This window comes from Helicoverpa armigera, chromosome 13 (genome assembly GCF_030705265.1).
Source record: "Helicoverpa armigera isolate CAAS_96S chromosome 13, ASM3070526v1, whole genome shotgun sequence".
In the NCBI taxonomy this organism is placed as follows: Eukaryota; Metazoa; Arthropoda; class Insecta; order Lepidoptera; family Noctuidae; genus Helicoverpa; species Helicoverpa armigera.
Window position 1 is genome coordinate 3,793,745 of NC_087132.1, and position 25,138 is coordinate 3,818,882.

The window sequence follows — 25,138 nt, forward strand, 5'->3', positions numbered from 1 at the left end:
ATATTTATAGTGCGTAAAGAACGTGTCACTTTGTTAAATAGTGGAAGCCATTTTGTGACAGAATTGCTGACGTTGCTTTTTTGTTATCATCACGCTTGTATCTGAAGGGATGATAGGCAGTTGTACTTTTATTATATACGAGAAAAGGTACTTGGATCAAACTGGTCTTTTAAATCTAGTCGTTGTTATAACTAGTCACTGTTGAAACATTGCATTTGTATGTTGAAAGATCTCATGAATTCCCTCAAATGTCACTGTAGAAATATTTTCATGAGGCAGTCATTTCTCTACAGTCGTATGATCGTAGACAATAACGTGTTGCGTGACTTTATTTTCTGTTATATTAAAACACATGCCCACGCGTCACCTCGAGGCACAATCCACACAAATCGGGACACAAAACATCAAGCAAATTAACGAAGAAAAATCCGCGCATCAAAAGATTTGCTTACACACAATATTAACGTGTTAAACACGAGGAAAGTCTCGCTCGCATATCTAATGAAAAATAATTTGGGTGCAGACAGCCGGCATTAATATTAATAAATAATAAGGTGACGGTTCGCACGGTAGTATATAAATCCGGCACGCTGTGAGCCGTCACAATAGTAATATATTAGGACAAATGTTATTACAAGCTCGACTCGTTATGTTATTTTTGTTCGTTCCCCCGAGTTAGGAATTCAAGGCAAACGGGCGGGTTGTGCGACCGCAGCGCGCGCGCCTCACAGCGACAGTTGGCTCCTGCCGCTACCACCAGCCGGAATAGCCCACGCCGACTGCACCCCACCCAACTAGTTTCATATTCTATTCAATGACTTTTCAGCGCATACTGAATTTAATATTTCTCTCTACAGCTTTAACATAAGTACTGCACTTCAATTAAACCAGAGATTTCAGTTTTCAGTTTCGACAAACGAGGACCTAGTTTAGATTTCGATGACATTACAAACCCACAATTCAGTGGATCAAATGCTAATTGGTGCTTTTTTATACCGAGACACAATCTTCCGATATTTCACTGCAAAGAATATTCATCGGCTATATTTATTGAATAGGGTGTCATCATTAAAATAAGGCGGTGTATAGGCGAGAGGGAGCGGCGGTATTCTACAACTACCCTTGCCGCAACCGCCTCAAGACTTCCGAGAGCCGGCGACCAGATGTTATAATTAATAATCTCCTTTGAAGTCACTATTCTCCAGTAGTGGAGTATCCACTGAATTGTAGCATCTATACATTTTAATTAAAATAATAATATGATTTGGATTTATAATTTTAAAATTTTGGACACAATATTTTCTCGAATTTATTTTTGCTCTCTTTAAAATTGTATATTTGCACGGGCAGTCGACCGCTTTCAACAATTAGGACCATCAGCGCCCTTTTGGTAATTATGTACATAAAAATAAACTAGTGATTTTATTTTAAGGTTTTCAGCAAACACTTGACCGCCGTTAAACCCCAAAAATACGTCCAATATTATTACTTTAAATTAAAGTAAATGTGATAAAAACTGTGCCCGCAACCATTTCACGGTTGGTTGGCGAAAATATTTTGCCCAAACACGAAACGCGGGTGCTTCCTTTTCACAAAATATCTATAGGTAATGGAAATTTCGCTCTGTAAACTAACATAAGGTATATAAAGAGGACTTGTGCAAAGGACATGAACTCAATGCTGACTCTATTAAACTTTCATAACGTTTCCCAAGAGGGATGTGGGTATAATCGACAATAGTGTACAATCTTATCTACGTATAGTTCGGTTTTCACTCAATACGCTAATGTCGCCACGAATAATTAAATACCTTGGACTTGTTTGCTGTTGTTTTATTGTCCTTAGTTTAATTGTGTTAATAGTATTTAGATTGCTTAATTAGTATTGAACATGCCTGAGTAGTCACTTGTTACTTCGAAGGATATAAAAGTCTAATGACCAAGGCGGATGTGTTTAGTAGGCAGTATGACACCTGGTACTTGTGTTAAGGACCTAGGAGTAACGATGTAGTTTATACTTGCACATGTGGAACGACCAATTACTAGATGCAGCCAGTTAACATGTGATACCGGCCTCCTTACATGCCGAGAGGTCGTTAAAGCTTTTCTGGCGAGGCTCCCCGAGCTGTCGAGAACGGATTCCGAGCTAATCTTAGACATAACAAGGAAATCTGAAGACAATTTTCAACACTTCACTTTAATATGCTCTCGTAATTCTAAGAAAGATGTTGTGTAAAGTATGGAATGTTGCAGAATACAGAAATGTGATAGTTTGATCTCCCCGGGTGCTCAGTAAGTTTGTATAGAGCATAAATTTGAGAGCACTCCCCTTGCATGCTAAGTAGTCTAAAATTCTGCACTTCTCTAGGAATGCTAGGAACAGAAGCTTGGAGAATTCGCAATATAAAACAAAGATATCTTGTGGTATAAATCTTTTAGGAAATCATTGTTCCATTACATTATTCTTTATCAATAAGTTGATAAATACGTAATCGTTTTATTAATCATGATATAGGTTGGTAATGTAAATGAAATTGTAATATTTAAAAAGGTAGAAGTATAATAAACTAAAATAAAGTTTAAAACTGGTTAAAATATTTCATAGAAATTATACTCAATTCCTTTTTTTATGCTGACCCTTTCTCATGAAATAATTCTAAGTACTTATTCATTATCAACAATTTGTTTTACTTAAACTAATCGCCTAATAACATGAGAACAGTAATTGCCCCTCTCTCGCGCATGATTACACACAACACTCCTGGTTATCTCCGATCGAGTCACATAGAAAATACAGACATACAAACATCCCATAGGGGTTGTTTAGTTCGTTAATTTGTGACTTTTTAATTTCATTACGTCGTACGCTTTAAGGAGATTAAACACAAATTGAACGAGTTGTGACCGTGGCTGTATGGTGAAGTAATTATTTTTTGTTAGGGTGTCGCGTTTAATGGGCCGGTGACATGTGGCCGCCGGCGGAGGCCGATTAACTGTTATAACATCGGCCCCAACATATGGAAAACTTGTCCCGACGTAACGTGACCTCCGCACACTCTACTGTACAGACATGCTCGTCACTGACAACCCCGTTAATTTATGGTTATTGTAATGAACTAACAAAAACTTTTCCGAATAAAATCCCGTAAGGACTTTCAGCCTAATTTGAATTTTTAAATATTTATAAGGAATTAATTTCATGAATTCAGTCCTAAATATAAAAGTGGAACGCTTATTTTGTTTTGTAATATACCACTTTGTGTCAACATAATTTTTTAGGCATGATACGAGCACATGTGTCAGCAACATTTAAGTAAGGTAGGTTTACATGCTTACCTTTAGATTTTTTTTCCTGTTTTATTCATCGATAACGTTACAAAAACTGAATGTAAAATTATGCAAGCAACAACTACATGCTCTTAGCACGGCCTTTGTGAATAAGTAGCGAAAGGATGCTAACAAGCCACGCCACAATTTATGCATAATAGCCATCTTTAACCCCAACACAGCTTGTTTGCATTAACTACTACAATATTTACAACAAGTTTAACATTTTTGAATTTATATTACGATCGTCAACTTTGTTGGTCCAATTTACGTAGAACAGCACGCGATGGCGGGGATTGCACCTAAATTTGGCATTACCATTCATATGGCTGGGTGCGCGGACTCAATTATCCGACATGGCGCGCGCGCGGAGGGCCGACAATCGCGCGCTCGCGTCCCGCGCGCAATAAAACGCCGACTCGACGCTCGTTCTCGATCACTTTGATCGGCCCGGATGTCACAGTCGTTTCAAACTGTTTCGCCAAACTGTCCTCCAATAAATACTGTTTAATTTTAGAATAATTCGCAACAGCTACCCAGAGAACCACGATTCATAGCTCTATGAAGCGCGACTTGTTTATTGCAATACAAATGTTACGTGTCACAAGCCCGGAAAGGGGCTGAATAAAATGAACCATTTTTACATAGAGGAACTATGTCATATCGTGATCGCGGGCTATAATATAACTTCTTTATTTTGATAGTTCCTTTGTTGAGGAGTTAACAAATATTGCCTATTTTATAAACACCGAATTAGGCAGGCAAGTTATGTTTGTAAAACATCAGTGGGGTTTGTTCGTGTTTTACTTGAGGATGATAAGAAAACATTACCATGTTGTTGTATTTTATAGAATAAACTCTGTAATATAAACATCAAAAAACAAACAAGAGTCTGGATTCAAACAAGAAATACTCTTTCGCAACAAATTAATTTTCGTATAGACACATGCTGTGGAATTAATTAAATAGCTAGGTACGTTAGAAATACCGTGAGTCAACAAACTAGTAAGTTAGGATGCGACATTAATTGGCGTTTTTTATGAGTTTGGGTACAAATTGTAAGACGTGCGCGAGGATACAAATAGAATGTTTATGGCGTGATACGAACAAACGTCGTGTAGCACGCAGATGTCGAACCCGCACTCATTTGCGACAATCGCCGCTGCCATTGAGGGCTGATTGTTTAATTGCTTCGTTTAATCAATTGACCGCTTGAGAAACCGTCCCGCCCCTGCGGACGCTACTCGCTTATTTATTAGTAAACTGCTCCGGGTCAATAAATCCTCGAGTCAAACAACATGTTTGAGCGAATCCGTTGACATGTCTCCGCTACTGCTATTAAATTCTAATAGTAGTGCTGGTTCCGAGTTGTGGAGAGCGCTAACGAAGCCATCAGTCGAGTTCAGTTTGTGTTGGCTCCACAAAGTACACTGCGGTATTACTACTGATCAGCAGAGGGACATTAACCCAATACCGACTTAAGAGGAATAAGCTTAATTTATATTTCCGAACAACGGAGCGCTAAAATAAAAGACGGCCCGTATTTAAAACGTGCTATTCAAAATATTTGCACTGCTTCTGATTGCATTGCTGTTGTTCCGAGCTTTCACTAGCCAAACGCTTGGCTGAACTTGGTGAAACTTTCATTAATTATCCAAGTCAAGACTAGTAATCCATATACTGGGGAAACTAGTTTGTGCTGCAGCCAATATTTTACCCATTTCAACTTAGTATTGTCCAATTGATTTACCAAATTCAATGAAACTGGAGTTACATTCGAATTGGTCTATCTTTCATGAGTACCTTTTGTAAATATCATAAATAGCTAACAGCTGCGGCCTCGTTAGGATCAGGTACATGTAGGTCGTGAAAAGCCTATTGATTTCATTTTCCCGTTCCCGCGTTCCACAACGAATAGACTTATCCTTTTATTCCATTTAGGCTAAGAATAGATGCCGAAGCCCTACCAATATGCCTATACAAACACTGTGTTACCAAAATTATACGAAACGTTTATGCCATCATCATCACATTAAACGCAATGGATATAGTGGTCGTATGAAGTCGATAAACTTTAATAACTTGACCTCACTACGGAACACGCTTTAAAACATTGTTGCTGTAAAACTATGAAAACAAAACACGAGTTTACTGCAACATCGGGCGGACCATCGCCACAGTTTAACGGAACAGATAAAACTTGCTTGTAATATCAACAGCCCGCGCCTAAATTACCGAGTAATCTCGAAAGACTGATCAAGTAGAAGTCACGTCTTATTTCATGTCAGAAGTGAATCTAAGATCACATCTAAATTCAAGACATCTTCTCCTCCACTGCAGATAAATGGTCCAGAGAGAAAATCTCTAGCTGAAGTTTTTGACTTTAAGAAAACAGGGAATATAATGCACAAAGCACTGGCTGAGGCAAATAGACAAATAACATTTCTTCTATAAAACTTATTGTCGCATGCGTTCACACTTGAAGTACTTATCCTCCGTTAGCTGATCAATATCACTCCCAGACACATTCTCCCGTCAATTGATTCAACTATTTCTGGAGTCATTGTTAATCCAGGCTCCGTTCCGGCGCGCTAACTAGTATCGAACCAGAGCCACTTCAGTACCACGCTCGTAAGGGTGCCATTAATTAACATTTACTCAGACATTATGTACCTCATAGCTACATGAAACCACCATGAAACCTACTTACAACGCAAAGACGCTTAATCTCCAGTAAGCTCATAGTTTTATAATATAATGTGCCTCCAATTACTACGTGTAAATTGATGTTTGGATTATTCTAATTAGAGGTAATTTTAATTAAAAGATGTTTACAATCAGAACGGTTGAGTCGGTTATGGAGTAATAATTCTAAAGTAGGTTATTACTGTCTCGGAGTGGGAGAAATGCAGGTGCCGCAAACAACGAAAGTTTGTCAGGACAGACGGGAGGACTTATTATAATAGTGCAGCGAGCTCTAGCCTCTGTAACTTATAGAGAATCACTTGGCTATTTTCGAAATTAAAGAAATTACATTTTCAGGGTGAACTTTCCTTTTAGGTATTTGAATTTCATGGATGGAAATAATAAATGGCTTGAATATTTTGCGAGAAGGTACCTATTTTCAGTAATAATGTTTTTCAGAATTTTGATTTAGAACTTGCTAACGATGCTGCCTATACTTAATACCGAAATCAGAGTACATACTAATATTTTAAAATGTTACTCAGCCATAAAATGGACTATAACAGAGCTTTATGCAGACTTTACTCGTCAAACTACTGCTTAGCAACCGGCTCTATACTGTTTGTGTGTCAACCAATTCCTTTACCATCGCCCGCCACTTTAACCCAGACGCTGAATAAGTTTATTTTTTCACGAAGCGACTGCTATCTGGTTTCCGCATCATTACCTATCCATCTACTGTTTTTGTACCACTTTATTCTGAAATTATATACTTACATATTTAACTTATATCTTGTTTTTCATTGAGGCTTTGAACTCTTTCGAATAATAACATAACATTGCTATATTTAAGTATTTGTATTATTTTAAATTGACTCAATGTGCGGCTTATGAAGAGAAGAATAAATCTTACCTTCATAAGTCTCAGATTTTGTTTAATTACTTGTTCTTTGGTCTTGTTCTCATTAAGAGGCACTGTTTTCATTATAAAGCGTTAGCACTAACTGAATAATTAGCTTCATTATGAAATTAAAGTAGTTTGCTTGATGTTATTTCTATAAATTACTCGGAATTTTTATGAAGGAAGCATTCTAGAAAATGCTTATTTTATAAGCTTTGAATGACCTCTTAAAATATTTTTGTTCGGCGGTATTTACATAAGTTCCCGCCGCAATTTCACTTAACATTATAGTTGCGTGATTTCAATTATGTGGCTCTGTACCTGCATACTCACTCGTACTCGCTTAAATCAAATAAACCGCATTTACAGAATGAAAAGTTTACTCGCTTCTAACCACGTAAAATAATACCACAGAACTCTGAAAAGTCTACATAACTTACTACGGTTTTTGAATTTAAATTCAGATAGGGTTAATTCAAAAGCTTATGCTGTGATGTTTAACTTTGTAGATTATGCTACTATGTTAATTAAACAAAATAGTGGGCTTGCTGTTGTTCCCTCACAATGATAGAAATCATTTTACAATGTTTGTATGACCGCATAACATCGTTGCTCAGTAGCTACAGCATAGAGTATGTAAGATCTAGAGGCGTTTCACTGGTACATATTTGCCTAAAGTTTTTTTATGTTAAAGAAAGTGATAAACTATCGACTGACATCCACCGAATTGAACTGTACTCCAAAATCACACGTGTACTCCAAAAAGGTAATACCATTTTTTAAACTTTGAAATTACTTTTTAGTAGCACAAAAAAGCAATTACTCTTCAGATTGAACTGGGAATCGGACTCAACATTTGGGTATTTACTTTTACTTTAACTTTACATGCCGATAATTCAAAATCTAGATTATTCGGTACTTTATAACTGCGCCTATATATTTTCTGAGAACAAATTACGCTTAGTAAGTATCTCGGTGGCGGTCGTAAAGTGACAAAATCGCATGTAGAAATCTCATTTGTGACGTGAAGGCTTTACGTCATCTTCAATGTGATGGATTTTATTCAGAAAGCACATAGACTACAGCAAAATTTAAATAAATGTGTAAATACTGTAAATTCCTTCAAATATAAGTATCTTAAGAAAAACAACTAGTCAAAGCTTTCATATTGAAATATGAAAGTTTAATATTAAAAACAGCTTATTAACAACTATTAAAATGGCAACACATCATTTAAATGCTCTGTTGATTTTATCTTTAAACTGATTCAGTAGACTATAAATCTTGAAGGTGTGTGAATCTAAAAAGTTTCAACTGAAAGATAACTCGCTCGATAAATCTACCTAATATATTATTAATTTGATGTAAATCAAATTAGTCCCGTGACCTATCGAAGATAAATCACTTTATAACGATTTTGGGATCATTAATAAAACATTGTATGAATAATTTATGCTCAATATTTAAAACCTCACTAGCTTCAGTTCTGACTGGTTTAACGCTATATTTGGCAAACTAAAAGCACCTAGCTTCTCGTCTTTTGTATTATCAGCATAAACGTGAATTGGATGTAACAAGTTGCAAACCCATTCAACATTTAAATTGCAGTTTATTAAGCGATGAAGTCTATTCGGTCATTACGCTGCAATGAAAGCAGATCTCGAATAGCAGGCCATTAAAAGTCCGTATTTTTTATGAGCAAAGGCAAGGTCCAAGGGATTCCCTTGCCTTGCCCACTGTGTGCTATAAATATCTATTGTGAATTCTCTGGGCGCTTTATAGCTTGAGTCCCGGAGCCGCCACAAAACTAAACAATTGATTGGTAAGAAGCTCATCAGATGTGATAAATCTTCTTTTAGTGGATACAATTCAACCAAATTGGAAGAGCTTGGGGAATTATTAAATTACATGTTCTTCAATGAATACCAACATAGTTCAAATTTATACTATGGTCATATTTTGAGCCATCGCTGTATATTTTTATTCATAGTTTTTTTCTGGTATCTTTTAAACACAAAAAAAAATATCAATTCCATAGAATTTTAGGCTTCATTCTTCATTCATTTTACCATGCGACTCGCTAAATATAGGAACGCGAAAAAATCATGTACTCAGCTCGGCTTGGATTTCGGTGATATTTTTTTATTAAAAGTACCAAATTATACTTTTAGCAGGATATAATGAATAATCCAATTCATTGAATAAAGCTTTTAGAAGTTAAGCACTCTACAGGTACTCAGTCTGTCTATTATAATATAAAGTAAAGTATAAATAGAATGATAAAGTTTTACACTTAGAACCAACAAAGGGATTTTTATCAAGCTAATTTGGTAGATTCAATCTTATCTAGTGTGGAGCCAAGTTTAAAAGGTAGGCATTTGTTTTTGGGTACTCTTTCTTTTCTTTGCATATTTCTGCACTTTGAGAAGACAGATACGTAACTAAGTTAACTGCTATTTAACTCTATAATCTTTAGTTTCAGAAAAGCTGAAGTCAGTATTTTTAAACTCTGTAACTTAATAACCTTAATTTACAAAAAATAACGTTCCTCGTCAATGCATGTTTCACTAATATTTTGACAAGTAATAAGATCATTTTCAAATAGAAATTCACCCACAGAAAAGTAGCTAAACGTTCTCTTATTAAAAGGTCACTACGGCACTCATAAAACACTGACTTCCTGACCTTTCACCACATAATTTTGGTCTCATTAATAAAACAAATTATCTTTTACATTTATAATTAGAAATGGATACCTACAAATTAGGGAGTGCCCTTAGGTAGTTGCTTTCGAAGTGGGTGAACAAAGAAAAGGGCATACCTTATAGGGACAATGTAGTTTCATTACGTTCTTAACTTTAGGTTTGTTTACTCCGTCCTCTTACTTGCATTACTATTTAGGAAAGTGGGACGTTACGCAGATGGCAAATACCTTATTGTTAACTTAAGAGATGGAGATATTGTCTTATCGGATCCCAAGCTACGATATGTTCTTACAAAGAACAGTAAAAATAAAACTAAAAGCTTCCAGACACCGACTCAAATCATCCTCCGAGCCTTTTCCCAATCATGTTGGGGTCGGCTTCCAGTCTAACCGGATTCAGCTGAGTACCAGTGCTTTACAAGAAGCGACTGCCTATCTGACCTCCTCAACCCAGTAACCCGGGCAACCCGATACCCCTTGGTTAGACTGGTGTCAGACTTACTGGCTTCTGACTACCCGTAACGACTGCCAAGGATGTTCAATGACAGCCGGGACCTACAGTTTAACGTGCCATCCGAAACACAGCCAATGGTGTCTAAGATATACTTAGAAAGTACATACAAACTTAGAAAAGTTGCATTGGTACTTGCCTGACCTGGGATCGAACCCGCGCCCTCGTACTTGAGGTCGGTCCTTTACCCACTAGGCCACCACGACTCAACCAATACACCGACTCAAATAATAGTACCAATTATTATTGATTTTAACATCAATTTGTTTGGAAATGGATATTGGCAGACTCTAAAAACAACTGCTCCATTTTATCATTCTTTTTAATAAAATTCAGTGCTGAAATTGATTACTTAATAGTGAGGAAAATAGGTTTGTATTTTTATATATTTTTATTCGCCAGACTCCTGTTTTCGAAACAGATTAATTTATCTGCTGTACGTTGGTTGTTTTTGTACACTTGAACGTTTTCCGTTTTCCACGAAAACTACTTTAAGGCGATAAAGGAACTTCAAGAAAAGTAAGACTGCCAATAAGGAAAATACCTGATTAGCTCAGTTAAGAATGTCACGTATTCTTAGCAGAGCTTAGAGTCTACTTAAGATTTAAAAACAAAGATTTCTGAAGATAAAGAAGATAACTATGACATATGGTGAAATTAAAGTTTAGAGCGTGAATAAGTAAATGAAAGCCTGAATAAGAATAAGTAAAGTACTTCTAAACAAGCATAGCATTATGAGTCCTGGTGCTCGAAATAAATGTTTAAATAAAAATAGGTATCTACATCTCTTATTACAGTCCAGTAAGATATTGGTAAACCACGTGCATATATAAAGAAGAAACAACATCCTATCTGCCTTATTTTCCTACTAACATATCACTAACAGCTACAAACAAGCTGCATCTAAACACAAACTTATAAGACGACAATTGTAAGAGCCCATCAAAGTTTGTAGCCAGTAATTTGTCAATAGACGTTTAAGTGCCTCTAAAATGCCCTCTTGTGTACAGAGGCCATTTTTAATAGCTCACTGTGACCCAAACTGCTCAGCGACGGATCCCGGGACGTCCGGTCTGGGACCCGCCAAAGGATAAACCATATTCGAAATATTTCCAACATTGCTAAGAATTTAAAGGGTAAGGGGAGCAATCCTATGGGTATTAAGCAATTTGAATGAAGTCGACTGATATGCGGCTACAGAAGATGTTACGTATCATCATACGTGAATAGGGTTTCCGGAGCAAAAACCTATTTAAAATACTGTGGGCTTATGTATGAATAAAATGAGACTAAAACCTAAATGTGATCCAATTTCGTTAAAACAAATATCCCCTAGGCAGGTATATGAATTACCTACCAAAAATTATCCAACTCTTTTAACTTTAATAAACCAAGCCTCGGAGGACCAGTTCTATTTTTCATTCGTACGAAAAGACCAAAATCCGCAGGTAAGTGACCTAATAGTTGCAACCGCCATTGCACTAACCACATGTTTGAGTGCGCGCTATGCTAAAATATTTCAACTATCAAATATTTGTTCCAAATCTAGGTGTTTGCACACGTGACTTGATTCTTTAAGTGCATATAGCGCTGCAGCGAAACGTTTAGTGCAGCTTAAGGTATAAGGGGGATCTTCACGTTCCACTGTAAAAGGAAATCTTAAAGCACTAACAGTATGGATTATACGGAGCTTAGCACGTGTAGGTTTACTATTAGTCTTCATGTACTGGGGTTTTAAGGTGGCTTTGAGGAACTCCGAAACCTTGGTTTTAATCGTCTAGAGCTACATAGATAATGGTCGAGACACATTCAATTCCTCGAGGGGTTGCTCCCATGTGGGTGGCAATTAATTTTGCATGCCATTATGTTTTTTGCGTAACACCTACGGAAAAAATGGCTACTCTAAGTGCGATAACCTTTTACTGTATCTAAATAAGCCCTGTCCATGTGTAACTGAAACTCTACTTTTAAATGTCAGTAAAAGAGTCCTCAAGTTTCTATTATTGTAAAAAAATACTTAGGTATTGATTTTGTGGTTGAATAACTCTCTACGTATAGGAAGTTAGGGTAAATACGCCAAATGTCGGCCCCCTTAGCGATTTTCTGATTGCGGTTCGCTATAGCACCGTCAGTTTCCAACGAAAGATAGTTTCTGATGCGGTTTTGGATAGTTTGATTAATCTATGTCATGTTTATAGGCATAAGATTGATATTTCTACGAAAAGAAAAAAATAATAAGGCTTAGATGCCTCGAGAACAGAAAAACCCTAAAGTCGGCCATTCACGGCCCAAGGTCGGTCGCGTTTTTTCCAAATGTCGGCCGAGTATAGGCTGTTTTAAATTAAGGCAGTGACAAATATTATTAACATGATTTATTTTAGCAGAATTATAATGTAATACTAAGTATACATTTGTAATTGTATTTGTTTAATTTATAGTAAAATATTTTTTTGTTTCCCCTAAAAAAAAAGTCGTTTTCACGACCAACCATTTATATTTTTTAAGCTAATAAGAACGGTTTAATAGATAGCAAGTCCCAAACTATAAAGCTACCATAAACATGCCTACAAAACTGTCAACTCCTACATTTAAACTTAACTCCTTTACGATATATTTCATTTTGAGAAAATGAAAAAATATAAAAGTATTTTTTCATCAGCCTGTATAGTGGCGCTTGAGTTCGAGGCTGGTCGACATTACGATTATTTACGATTCTAATGTCGGCCCCTATTTCTTGTACCTTATTTCTCGAGATTCAACTAATATCACCCCGGCCGTTATTTGGCTATTAAACGTAAAATAGATCTATTTTCCTATAAGCTTTGCAAATTCTCTTGTTAAGCCAACGGAATTAGTACAATAGGAATTTATAAAATAGACTGCATTTGCTTTAAGTCGGCCACGGCCGAGACTCCGGTTTTAAGTCAAAACTGTTGTCCTAATAGCGGCCTCCTATTTTTCCTTGAAAAATATACGCAAAACGCTGAAAAAACTATCTTAAAATATAGTAAAAATAACCCATTAGTGATAATCAAGCTTAAAACAAAAATAAATAAATGTTTTATCGTTCTAATATCAATCCCCAAAATGTGAGTATTCACTTCGAGTAAGCTACTTTACGTGCGAATTTGATGTTTCAACGGCGCAATCGCTACTGACGCTCAGTATGAGAAGAGTAAGTGACAGAATCGGATAGTAACGATTTGTACGTATAGAGTATAAACCAAGGTTGCAATTCGAGGAGCAAAACTAACACTTAATTACCTTTTGAATGAATGCAAGCTGAAAATGTACAGACGGCCGAAGTTTGGGGGGAGGCCGACATTTGGCGTATTTACCCTACTTTATTTTTAAGCTGTACCTTTCAAAATGTAAATTTTAGTATTTAATTATTTATCAGTGGTAAAGCTGTACGCAATCCATAAAGATAAACAGAAATGGTAATTAAAATAAAATAATATGATAGAAATAGTTTTAAAGTTAATTCTACTGCGGAAGCTTATTATGTATTCTATGTAATGTAATCCATTATTCATAAAATATGATGCATGCACGGCATATGCATACATTTCTATTTTGCATCGCGCCTCACCCTTTACTAACATTAATTAATTAACTTTCTGTAAAGGTATCTGTTTTAATTATTTATTTTTTACCTCAAGTAATCAATTTATTCAATGCTATTGGTACAATGACGTCTAAAATAACTTTAAACAATTAGGCTTTCAATTAGTTATTAATCTAGTTTTTTTTTATGTATAAAAAGATATTGTGCCCAATCTTAAATTGATTACTTAGGTTTAAGTCATATGTGTTTTCTTAATTAATACAACTTTTCCATCTATCAACTCACCCATAAAATACTCAAAAATCATCCATTACCAAGTAAAGTTACGCATAAATCCAACTATTCAGCATAAAACAGTTTCCTCAAACTTTGTGAATTCACAGAATTTATTCTACGTCACAGCACACTATGAAATAAATTGCACAAAATTGCATCCAATCAGGTCCGGGGGCACTGCGCACTTTTCCTCAGTTGGGAAGTTCGGCAAAGTTTACGTGTTCGTACGTAGTGTGACGTGCAGCGTGCGACGTGCGGGGCCGACGGCCGACAGCGCGCGAGTGAGCGCCTGACGCCTGCTGCCGGCACGAGCGCCAGCTTTAGCTATCACTCGGTCATCCGTTACCGCCCATACGCCTCAGTTCCACCCTCCTGTTGCCTCGCCACCAGCTTGTTCATATTTCACTCGCAAACCCACTACTCAATTCAATGATCTGTTAATAAAAATGTGCTACAACCTGTCCCTACGAACTTTCATGAAAATTTCTGTAATTAAAAAGTCCAACCACATTTTCATATATTCGCGGTAAATAAAAGTGAAGCAGCCGCATATCTCCGACTCGCAGACAGGTTAATTTTCATATTGTTGCACTCGTATCATCTACATAAAGTCCAGCTAACAGCGAAGCTGTAGTAAATTATTGTTGTTCACAAAATAAGATTTTATGCATGGTTATGCAGATGAGATTGTATTCAGTCAGAATGGTTGTAGAGATTCTTCAATGTTCTCCAAATGTAAGGAATAATGTAAAAATGTAAGTTAGATTAGGAAGAAATGTTGCGTTTTTGTTCGTAAATAACGTGAGTGCACCGTGGAGTCTGAAATATTAGCTAGACATAATTGGCTTCGTGCCGAATCAACAGGGGCCAACTGTCGCGGGGCGCAAACGTATGGCGCCGCGCCGTGAGCGAGCACGCCACCCGTCACCGGCGGAACATTTCAAGCATTTTAACGCCATCGACCATCGATCACACTCACTTACTTTCCTATTCAGAGAAATAGAATTGTAAGGATTCACATTTATTCCAGAAAAATACTTGCATTCCATAATAGTTAAAATGGAGACATTGCGAACCACTCAGGTATAATAATGTGCTCAATCTTTGGTGATATTGAACTCTTAATGATTGGAAGAAGTTTCGATTTTTACCCGTTTCCGTCGCCACCGATTCTATGAATTCATCATCAACCTGTTATTAAATAGCATAATTAGCTTTATCGAGAAAGTTACCACTTTCGTTATTATTAGAAGCTTTCGAAAATCTTCAAAGTATTGTGTGGGCTAATTACTAATTAAAGTTACTAGTAACCGCCCTTACCTTAGCTTACGGTTTCGGCAGCAGCTAAAATAAATGCCGAAATTCTGTTTCGGTTTCGGCTCCAAATCTACGTCACTAAGTTACCTTTAATTACATTCAAGTTCTTGTAAGTATTTTCACCACTAAAAGATAAAGTCGTTTATGGTCTTACTACAAAAACTTAAACATGTGTCAAACACTTGTCTAAAAAAAGTGTGGCTGCAAAATGGACCTTATTTCAACGTCATAATCTGTCATTTTTTTTGACGAGTGTTAAACTGACGTTTAAAAGTTTTTGTTGTAAGACGGTTTATGTTTTCTTTTTCATGATAACAGAATTCTAAAAGGGGAAACTAGGATTCGCAACAGATTTGTAACTCCACCCTAGACGGTAATTACCCGCTCTAATTAGTAATTACTCCTGAAGTCTGTTTTGCGGTTTTCTTAAAAGACGCGCAACATGTGGGCCTAATTTAATTCTTACAAGTAACTTATGATGGTAAACCACGTCTTTAAATAGTCTTAATGGCAGACCTAATTCTTCTGTATGAGTTTATCTGTAGCTTATAAGTGACGGTTCTTTTACACTTTCGTAAGTTATTTAAAAGATCTCTATTAATCTTTGAAGAATCCTGTAGGAGACCTAAATGTATGATTAATAGAAGAAAACGTGTTTAAAGAAAATAACCTTTTAAGAAGTTTTATTTCACTACTTTGAATTCGACCATAGAAGTCTCTAGATATATTCAAAGAGACTTTACTTATTTACTTACTAAGTCGATTCTAAGCAAGCATCTGTTATCTGCAGTAGCTCTCAAATTCCGATGCCATTGCATTTTGTAGTTCAGAGTCGACTGCACGCATGAATGTTTCAATTCAGCTAGTCTGATTTGAAACATTGATGGAAGTTAGCATTTTCATTTAAATTGGTGGTAAAAATATTTTTTACTGGACAATAGGAATTAATTTGTATGGTTTTCTCTTTCAGTAAAGCTTTTATTTTTTTATATACTTTATCGATATCGATATGTCTAGTTACATAACTGCGCCAATCACTTGTTTACTTAAAATAATAATAAATAATCATAGATTTCGAAAACTGTTATTAGTATTCAGTATGTTAAGTATCACTTTGATAACAACCTTTCAAAATCCGACACAATGAAACCGAATCCAACATGATATGCCTTAATTAGAACATTAACAAATTAATGAGCTCGTACCCAAAGACAAGACGAGACTAGTGATGTACCCGCGAGTATACGAGTCACGTGTATCAACGTAACATAACTATTAATTGTTGGAGTGACGGCTTCAGGTCAATTTACTTCGCTGACAGTGAACAATCAGAATCGAGAACTTTATCGAATCGTGTTAATCGATTTACACTCATTACGCATTCGGCATTTGTTAATGTTTAAGGAAGTGTTGAGCCCTTTCGATTAGGTGCGTTCAGTATCAAGGAAAGTATCAACATCGGTTAACAAAAGGTTGTTATTGATGTTTATGTGAACGAATGGTAAGTTTGCCTTCATTTTGTTAAGTGGTCACTACAAAAACCTTTCTGTTCTGTCTTGCAAAGTGAACTACTTTCATTATTTTATAGAAAAAATGTAGAGCGTTTATCTCTTTTAGTCCTTATTTCACTGAAAGTCTTGGTACCTTTTTGTTATATAAGTAGCAATAGCAAGTTTATTATCTTAGAGTTTCTCATTTCGTTAGCCTATACATTATTAATTTTTGAGTCGATATACATTTTATTTTGTTTTTAAATTCAATTTGAAATCCACTACTAATATGGAATTTATGTATTAAGTATGTTTTACATGCGCCTCGCGGGAGCAGCATACTTACATTACCATTGCCTACAAATGAGAGCATTTTTAAATATTTATTATTCTTAAAAATATTAGCATTTTAGGTTTTTTGGAATATCTTACCACCTCAGGGAAAAGTATTGCAGACCAGAATAATATTTTCTGTTTTACTTTATATTAAAATATTTTTTAAAAGCTTGCGTTGCTATTAATATTTTAATAATATTAAGTTAAAGCGTATACACAAAATAAAAAACAAAATCTGGAATACAGTGTATTACAATCGTACTTTTTGTAATATCGTGGGTAGTAACTAGAGTACCTACCTACCTACCTTCATATATGATCGCTAATGGGCAATTTTAAAGCAGCTGCAGACCGCTAATGTTAAAGCTATTCCGAACCATAAAAGTTGCAAATCACCCTGGACATGTGGTGAATTTCTCTCGAATATAGGGCTAATAATGTATTCTTTGCAACTGTCTCGTGGACTGACTGCGGTGCATGGGAGATTAGGTTCAATTCCTGTTTCAGACCGTTTTCAGAAAGAAACCATACATGTACATACTATGTACCTCAGCCACATTCCATGTTAGGGTCCGTCAGGTGGATATGAGATATATCTGTTATATAAATGGCTGGTATCTGAAAACCTTTGTCAGCAGTTTAGTGATTCATTTTCAAAAATGAATTTAGCGATAGAACCTAAAGCTCTCATTGTTAGATGAAAAAATATTCTATTGTATTTATTAGGGCAAATCAATAACTGTTTAATGAATGTTATAAAGTAGTATGTGTGCTATCTGGTGAAGGATATGTAACGATGCCCTTATACTTTAGTAGGACCTACGGCGAGTCGTAACGTGCGATACCGCCCTCTACATTATCTGAGCCTAGCCAAGCGAAAAATTGATATTTGTTATGGCATTTACATAACCAAATCGCTCCTAAATTCACATTATTTATACATTCTATTATAGCCACCGTACAAACAACTAAGCAAGTATTATTCATCCAATTTGTTTAGTAAAAGCGTGGGTTTTGAAACATTATAGCAATTAGTTACTTCTTTTGTTTAATGTGTAGTAGTAATAATTAATTGTATTTACATATTTGTGTTTATTTAGTTCAATGTATGCTTGGAATAATGTACATTATTTTAAATGTACATGTGTAACTAAAATTGAATGAAGGTAATCAATAAAGGTTCATAAAAAATGCATGTGCACACATTGTTGGATGTCAAATGCGTCTGTTCATAGATTGATGCTCACAACATAGCTACGTTTTTTGGCAATCAATAACCCAGGGCGTGTTATGGGTTATATAATATCACAATCATTACAAAATATCGGTTTTACATTTATTTTTAGATTGGCAAACGTATAGGGATATAAATAAGTAAGCACGCCCCAATACTAGTTAATCCCAACTTTACATTCATGTTGCAAACGATTTCATAATAGGGTATTACATGCATTTTTGAAATATATCTTAAATAAATTCTTTAGTCTTGATATATCTCTAAAAAATTAAAAATATTTTTTTTTCTCACGTTATGTACGAATATAAATTAATTGTTTTATCATAATTTCAAATTTCGCGCGTATTTCGCGAAAACGCGGCACACAACGGACGCCATGATTGTTTTTTGGTCATGACGTCATTACGCTACTACAGCTGTCAGTAATAAATATTTTGATAGGGTCATTTCGCCTGTTGGCGACCATTTAGTGCAGTTGGCAAGTTTGACGGCGATAATAAAAATGCTCCAGCACTCATTTCCATGTCAAATTTGTGTAATGTATTCCTTATATACTCTATTTTAAGATTAACTTTCAGTTGTATAAGAAATATCTTACGTTTTCTATTTAAATCGATAAACCTCAGAATTAGGCGTTTTACCCAGTTTGCGTCCACAAAATCCAATTCGCGTCCACCCATGGTCCAGTTCGCGTCCAGCGGCTTTGAAAAGGAATATAGGGGTGAAATTGTTAAGAATTAATAAAGAAAGATTGTATTTGAACAATTTCTTTATTTAACAATACACTTAATTATTAAAAATCAACATTATCATCATTTAAAATTCACTTTACAAAATAAAAATAATTCTTCTCAACATTGGTTTAAGTAACTTAAAATTAGGCAATTAATTTTGAAACTTGAAGAATAAACAGTAATCAATTCTGTTAATTTTACTCTAAATCACAGGGAATGCTTAAGATCCGCCTTGATTATACTAAGTTTTTAGCCATATTTTTTTTTTTATTAGCCTATGCTGTCCCACTGCTGGGCAAAGGCCTCCCCCATAGCCTTCCATTTTTCTCTGTCCATCGCTATTTGTGGCCAGTCCGAGAGGAAGCTGTCCAAGTCTTCTCTCCAGCGTTTTCTTAGTCTCCCTCTCGGTCACCTTCCATCCTCAGGGATCCAGTGTGTGGTGATGTTGGCCCACTTGTCCGGGTGCATTCGACTTCAACTTTGCAGACTTATTGCCCAAATCTACTATGCCCGGATCTTGGACCGGATAATGGTGTTGCGTAGGTATCCGGTCACTAAGCCGTATGCTTAGCAGGCTACGCTCCATGCTCCTTTGGCATACTTTTAGCCTGGACTTTTGAGATTCTGTCAAAGACCAAGTCTGAGCGCCGTAGGTTAGGATGGGCAGAATACACATGACTAGTTTCCGCTTCAGACATAAAGGGAGTTCTCCCTTCATGGACCAGTAGCTCTTCCAGGCGTTTTCGATCCGTAGATCGATTTCCTTTCATATTAAATTAACAAAACAATTTAATAATTTTGTGTAAACATACAACTAAAAGAATTGTTGAGTCAATAAATTATCAGACAAGGTAGCATATTCTTTGCATATTTTTATCGATTTATTCTTCTCTCGAATAACATTTAACGCTTTATTTAAATCTTCTTCTGTGTATGTTGTCTTTTCCTTCTTTTTTCCTGTATCGGAAGAACTTATCTTAAATGAAATTACTTATATCAGTTGATAATTTAATTATAACCACGTATATATCTTAATAAAAAAATGTACTGTTTAATATATTAATATTAAACAGTATGTTTTAATTATTTTTTATAAGCAAGTATTTAACGAAAACAGTGGACGCAATTTGGTTTATTATTATAGAGGATAGTTTTAGTTCGCGTCCATTGTGGACGCAAAGTGGAAGTTTCGTAAAATTCGATGTAGTAATTCGCGTCCACCTTATTTTACTCGTTAAATATAAAAAAACATTACCAAATTCATAATAAACATTATACTTTTATTCATCATTAAACTGTAGAAATAGCTATCTATCCTAAAATTCACATAAAACAATATAAAACTTACCATCAAACACGCCGCTGCACACTAATTTTATCTAAAATTCTGCGTGTTTTCGCTTTCTTGTTGAAGAGCCTAGACTAATTATTTTTTCTAAAAGGATTGGTTGGACGCACAGAACGTTTGTCTATCTGTGCGTGCCTCTTATACATTAACGTATTAGCGGTAATGACTTTTCGTTTGATTAGTGTGTTAATTGACTTGTTTTCGAGGATTTTTAAAAGGAGATCGGCAAAATGGACGCGAACTGGGCTATGGACGCGAACAGGCGAAATGACCCTATGTATTGAAAATTTTAACTGACACTACCGTAATGACGTCATTAGCATGGCGGCGACATTTCGTAGTGTTCAAAGACAGATAAAAAAACCTAAAAACTTTAAACTGCAATAAAAAATATATTTATGTACCTTACGAAGTGAAACTAACATTTCCCGATTGCTTTTCTTCTAAACAATCATTGTAATTCACTTTTAATTTTTTTCTCATCTAGACTAAAATACTTGTAAAATAAATACGTATTGGAGAGTACCAATGCATTTACATTTTCTCATTTACTTGTACCAACTATATTGAGCAATAAAATTAAATCAAACAAAATCGATTGTGAAATAAAATGTATGAACTCATTTCCGAACAGAGCGGCGGCCCTCTCGTCCGGCCGAGCACAATTTTTATCATCACAAAGGCAATTTCCATCAAAATGCACGAATTTGGGGCTTGAAGCGTGAAGCTGTATGCACTACCCACTCCACAAACAAGCGCTATATGGCTGCCGAACAGTTTAAAACTGCGTGATGTCAGCGCAATATACGACACGAAACAACGCTCATATGATGCACACTCAACCGTGCTACCAATCATTAAAAGACAATTTCCTGTAAACAAGCTTTTGTCCTTAAAGCTTTTGGGCCTCGTAATCTGCTCAAAATTTAATTTCTTTTTAGGTTATCTTTTATAATAATTTATTATTATGTTTTAATTTAAAAATTCATTAAGTTTAAAAATTTCATTGGTGGTTCTTTCATACACAAACTTTGATCTTGTCGGTTGCTTAAATAAATACAAATATTTTTTACTAGCTGGTGCCCGCGACTTCGTCTGCGCAGGTTTAGTATTTCGAACAATATGTTTACAAATTGTAGCCTATGTGTTATTCTGATGTATAAGCTATATTATTGTAAAGTTTCATTAAAATCCATTCCGTAGTTTTTGCGTGAAAGAGTAACAAACATCCATACATCCATACATCCATACATCCATACATCCATACATCCATACATACAAACTTTCGCGTTTATAATATTAGTAGGATAAAAGGTTGTATTTTTCTAAATTCTGTGAGTACTGACTCCATTTTAATGGCTTCCATCAATGAAATGATTGACCATTACAAGCAATAATAGTATTTCACTGTATTAAACTGTGCTCAATTTATATGATTCAATTTCATAATTAATTATTTTTGCCACCTCGCAGTAAAAGTCACTTCAAACTCATTTATTGATTGTTTGATGAATTGGAAAATCAGTTATAGTTATGGTTTGTATAAAACTGTAAAGCATTACCGGGAACGAGTTAAATCACATATATAAATCTGAAAAATTAGCTTACACTTAGGTACTTAGATCATTTTATTAATTTGCAGAATAAGTACGATTCTTATACATGTCGGAGCACCAGAAGTGGTTAGAATCTTTTGATACACTTGCATCTTGTCAGGATATGAAATAATACCACAGTAGTCGTTCACATCGTCTATTATCGTTCAGTACTTCAATAATCACATTGGTTACAATAAATCGGATACATTTCCAAGACCACATAGCCGGAACTTGGTTTCTCTTCGAGATTCCATTTAAGATTATTTCTATTGACATTGGCACCTCACGTCACCATGACGACCACAAACAAGGAACCAGCCAGCAATATTGGGCCGCGCTGTGGGCCGCGCCGACATATACTTAAATTAGCTTCACGAAATGGGAGATATGTTAAACTAAAAAAGTCTTAGGTACAATACAAGCACCCACTTCTTCTATAATCAATGAATTTCACGTTACTTACTAACATTAAGCTTAGGTCTTATCGCTTGTTACAACGATTCTTAAAGTTATGAATCAAATATTCTGTTTTCAAATCTAGGTCTAAGGCGGCAGCTGTGTTTGCTTAGAGCGATTTGCGAATAAAACTAAAAATTGGGACGCCCACAAATTCATATTCAACTACGCAAAAGCAAATCTCGAATTAGTCATACTTCTTTAAAAATATTTACTTAATATTAAAGTTGAACCTATCCCTAAAAAAAAAGTCGTGGGAAGACCAACTGCGCACACAGGGGGCGAAAAAGTGACGTGTTCCAAATTCAAAATTTACCAAACAAAATCACATAAATAAGAATAAAGTTGCGTGTCAATGTAGCGTGTAATGATAAGACATAAATTAAATTCGGCTTAGCGAGGGTGAGTGATCGATACAGTGATATTAATAATACTCGTAGGTGCGCGGGCGTCGCGTGCGGGCGCATGCGCGGTGGGCAGGCGCGCACACCGCCAGGTGAGAACGAGAACATCTGCCGACCACGACAGACGTACATTGATTAGTGTAGCTGGAACTACCCGTTTTATGACTCAGATAGTATTGGTATTGAAGAAAGGTTGAGTATGTTTTGTTAGCGGTAAAATGTGCAATTGTTGTGATTTATTGTTATTGACTTTTAAATTGTACTTTTTTTAAATACATAAAAGTATAAAAGTTACATGAACTTCATTCTAAGTATTATAATGATTGATATTTGCAAACAATCCTTAATTATAGTAATCCCGGATTAACTATAAATGACATGATTTTTGCAATTGCGACTTTTGTTCTTTCTTGTAAACTCTATTAAACGTAGCTCTAATTTAATGCAGTCACTTTAAACTCTTCCCTATTAAATTACACCTTACAATAAAGAGTTAATTGCGTCATCCTAATTCTGCGATCCATTCCCGTCACACTCACACAAAATCGCGTGTCAACGAGCTTTGAAGCACGGTAGTCTGTACTCAGACTAGGTGTCAACAATAAACACGCACCCTGTAGATAGCGGCACCACGCTTCATAATCTACATCTGTGTCAACCGACGATGACCGAAAGGGTTGACTTATCATCACAATTTAAATACGATTTAATGGCTCTTCTAGTTATTTATTGGTAAGTAAGAAATTACTCGGTCCAAATGACCGTGCGATGGCTGAGGTATCAAGTGACACCCTCCGGTAGACACCGCGCGTCACATTCTGTCACAGCGAACGGAAATGCTAAGCACATCGATAGGTACCACGAAAGGATATTAAATGTCGTCTGAATAAATTATACACGAAACTTCACTAATAAAGGCATACGTCTATCCAATATTGATAGACTGGAACTCACTTAATTGGGCGGGAGACGTGGTGCCATTGTTCCCGCATTATTTGCTTTCAAAAAATTACAAAATACGGCACCGACAAACTTTTTAATGTATCGCGACATTCTATTTGTTCCCCCGAACTCCTTTCTTTTCGGGGCTACGACAAAAATTCAATTTACATCTCTTTGCCTCGCAGTTACTTAATTCTTTCTCTCAGTGAAAATAAATCTCCCGTAATTGATTCCGCTTTAGTTCAATTTGTCTTCGTTAAAACTCAATTTCCGTAGTCTATTTGTGAATAATAAATTGCGTACTTCAACAATGTGCCACGGTGGTTGTTTTGTGTATACTTCGTCGTGAAAACAATTTCGCCGACACGAAACAAGTCAATCTAAATTACCGGAACACGAGGACACGGTGACAGAGCACTCTTCACATCAGCGGCAGCAGCCGCGGCTGACGACGATCTCTTCACTAATGTATCAGCGGGAGCTCGCACGACTTCACGCAATCATTAGCGGACAACTACGGAATAGCGAACTTGTTTATATAAAAGAGCGCGCCGCCCCATCCGACCTGATTCCATGTTTAAATAAAGTAAGAGCCCGACTCGTAAAAAACAAACGTGTTTGTGCAATACAAGTTTACTTAGAGCAATAACCGTTAGATTCCTTCTAGTAACTGCTAATAAAAAGCTAAAATTAACACTTTAATATTACAGATGTATACCGCAGATATTACACGCTGCCAGTTATCTGGAATTGGACTGTAAAAAAGATAAGGTATGCAGCAATGGAGTCGTCAATGTAACGATTTCACATATTGGGTCCCGGTCGGCACGTCTCGGCCGACCCTCGCGCTATCGGCCGGGACATCGCGGCTCGAGGGTAAACATCTAATCTGCCGCACAAACAAGCTGTCCAAATTGCCTCTAAGGTTATCGAATACTAAATTAAATTGGTTACATGTTTCCATAACCGACTCAATTGCTTAACCTAACCAAAAAACTGGCATGCAATACATATTTAAACGGGTACAATTACAATACAACGCAGCCCTACAATCATTACAATACCTGGTATTTCTTCATATGAGGAACATGTTATTTTGTCATTTAATTTCACTTGCATGAACTTCGAAATATGACTTCATATAAATGGCTGAACGATTTAACTCCCAGTGCAGGCAGAGCTACGATGACGGAGTTTGGAAAGCTTTATCTTTCAGCGCTTTATTCGTACTCAGTGTGTTCTTAATAAAGCAGAAGTAAGTAAACAGTGAAAGTTTGTAAATTAGTGTTAACGACAGCGAGTTTT

General features: G+C 35.9%; 1 protein-coding gene across 2 annotated transcripts in view; it reads right to left on the reverse strand.

The window, feature by feature from the left end:
- The window catches only part of LOC110384419 (uncharacterized), a 93,374-nt gene extending 79,085 nt beyond the window's left edge, over positions 1 to 14,289 (reverse strand). Inside the window, exon 1 of one of the 2 annotated variants that reach the window (XM_021345699.3) lies at positions 14,010 to 14,289. The gene's annotated coding sequence lies outside the window, so the exon portion shown is untranslated. Of the gene's footprint in view, positions 1 to 13,980 lie in introns of both variants that reach the window. The other variant, XM_021345698.3, reaches the window with a different exon arrangement.
- Between the last annotated feature and the right edge of the window lie 10,849 nt (positions 14,290 to 25,138).